At 40.0% G+C, this 2,490-nt stretch overlaps 1 pseudogene; it reads right to left on the minus strand.

Moving 5' to 3' along the window:
- Positions 1-1,248: 1,248 nt before the first annotated feature.
- Positions 1,249-2,131, minus strand: LOC100354297 (cyclin-G1 pseudogene; annotated as a pseudogene).
- Between the last annotated feature and the right edge of the window lie 359 nt (positions 2,132-2,490).

The raw sequence follows: 2,490 nt of genomic DNA on the forward strand, positions 1-2,490 counted from the left end.
GGCCTATGGAAAGAGAATGAATTAAAATTAGGAATGAATCATGCAGTGATAAATTAAAGAGGGAGAGAAAACAGTCTAACACAAGAAGAGCATTGATCAATTCCATCATCTAATAGTCCATAGAACATAAGAATTCAACATAGCAAAATTAATGGTAACACTCAAAATACAAAAACTAAGTAGATAGAACATCAACTATTTAAAGAGCTGCAGGAGAGGGAATCTTTTTTATGTTAAAGACTAATTTAATTTTGAGTGGAAAAAGATAAACCATTACTACTATTTAAGCAATTTAAATGGCAAGAATGGATATGCAGTGACCCCAAGGTTACTTTTATGTATGTAACTACTTTTCCAGAATTCCAAATATCATAGTTACTACAGTGTTGAGACACCCTTGCAGTTTCCAGACACCCAATGTCAACAATGATCTGCTATATCTTGCTTTCTATAAAATATACTATCCAACTTCATGTTGATCTTACTTATAAGCTATCATTCTCAGATTAGTCCACATATGATCCAATAGTTTAATCCAAAAGTTTGATACTCAGCTAGTGTATCTTTAAATGAGCCAGAGTGGGCCGGCGCCGCGGTTCACTAGGCTAATCCTCCACCTGTGGCGCCAGCACACCGGGTTCTAGTCCTGGTTGCCCCTCTTCCAGTCCAGCTCTCTGCTATGGCCCGGGAGTGCAGTGGAGGATGGCCCAAGTACTTGGACCTTGCACCTGCATGGAAGACCAGGAGAAGCACCTGGCTCCTGGCTTCGGATCAGCACGTTGTGCCAGGCGCAGCGCGCTGGCTGTAGCGGCCATTGGAGGGTGAACCAATGGTAAAGGAAGACCTTTCTCTCTGTCTCTCTCTCTCTCACTGTCTGCTCTGCCTGTCAAAAAAAAAAAAAAAAAATGAGCCAGAGCTTCAGTCCACATAGAGAAAGATAATGTGCAATGGAAATATGACATTACTACTACTTTTAAAACTTGGGTTGTTGAGGAAGATACTTTCTTATGCTGATTAATGAAATGACTAACATACTTACGAGAAGTTGGATAATTCTTTATCTTTGGGGTACTGTATACAGTAAATATTTTCAAATATTAGCTGACCAGATCAGCAAAGTCACTTCCCCTTTGCTATTGCAACTCCATTCGTTTACTTTGAAGACAATTGATATTTTAATTCTTCAGTTGTAAGAAAATTATAGCCCTGGGTAATTTTCTCTATATGGAGAATTACAATGATCCAAATTCATGAATTAAGGAGCAGAGCCATTTTAGGAATTATTGAAAAGTGAGTTATTCTGAATTATCATGCTTCAATTGCCATGCAGTAGTTCCAGAAACAATCCGTTTCAACTTCTGAACATTTGACTTTGAACACTTGTTTGATGATATTCAGTTGAACACTTGGATACAAGGTCTTGCCAGACGGTCAAATCTCTGTCATTTATCTTGGAATGTTTCTGAAGACATTCTACTCCTTCTGTTAACTCTACACACTTCTGTGCTTGGATCTCCATTAAAATGATAGACAACGCCAAGGCAGGAGGCTTTGCTCTAGAGAATATGATCCTGCAGTGACATACCTTCCCTAAGTTGAGTTTCCAGTCTTTCAAAATTAAGGTCTATTTCTCCTTTCAAAGGACAAGTTCCCTTGAATGAGTGGATAATTGAGTTGCAGAAACTGAAAGGCAGTAGTAGCTTTGACTTTCCAACATATTGCTCCTATACAATCTTTTCCATTCTCATCAAGTCTGAAACCGTGAACCTATACTGGCTTATCCAGATCAAGGCAGTTGCCAATGGAACATTCCTTTCCTCTATTTTACAGCCAAATACAAACACTTCAGACCAACACATTCAAGGTGCTTGATCTGTACCTTCATTTTAGATAAAAATTTGTCCAGTAAATTCACAGCTAGAGAAAATGTCTCCATATCAAAGCCAAAACACTGAGTTTAAGAAGATATTTTACTTCGAAGTCCCTCAGTCGTGGAGTCATTCTGAGGCATTAGAGTGTGGAGACTCAGTTAGTCTCAAGCCGCAGCCTTTGAATGACATCTAGACTCCTGTTCCTACCGTGTTTGCTGGTGGAGCAGTTTCTGAGAGTCAGTTGTGAGTACCTACATCATCTTGACAGCGGCCAGAGCTCCTCAGTGGTAACCTCCCTCCCAGGGCCTGCTCTCGCCTCACCCCATGATATCAGATTCCAGATGTCTATAGGAAGAGGGGACTCAAGGAAGAGAGGGGAGATCCTCAGGAGGGGGCCGTCCTGGGTGAAAGTCTTCACAGCACCACCTAGATGACATTGCCCTCAGAAAGGGGGGTCTTAATGAAATCTGAAAACCACGTTCTGACCAAAAAGTAAAGCATAGATCATTTAATGAATCAGGAAACCATTTTCAGCAATTCTCATATTCTAACATTTTAAAGTAGGCTCAGGGACTGCAACTGTTAAAAAAAAAGTCATAAGCTTCATCAATTTTAAAAC

Source organism: Oryctolagus cuniculus, chromosome 4, assembly GCF_051225735.1.
Source record: "Oryctolagus cuniculus isolate XC-2025 breed Fujian yellow rabbit chromosome 4, ASM5122573v1, whole genome shotgun sequence".
Taxonomy (NCBI): domain Eukaryota; kingdom Metazoa; phylum Chordata; class Mammalia; order Lagomorpha; family Leporidae; genus Oryctolagus; species Oryctolagus cuniculus.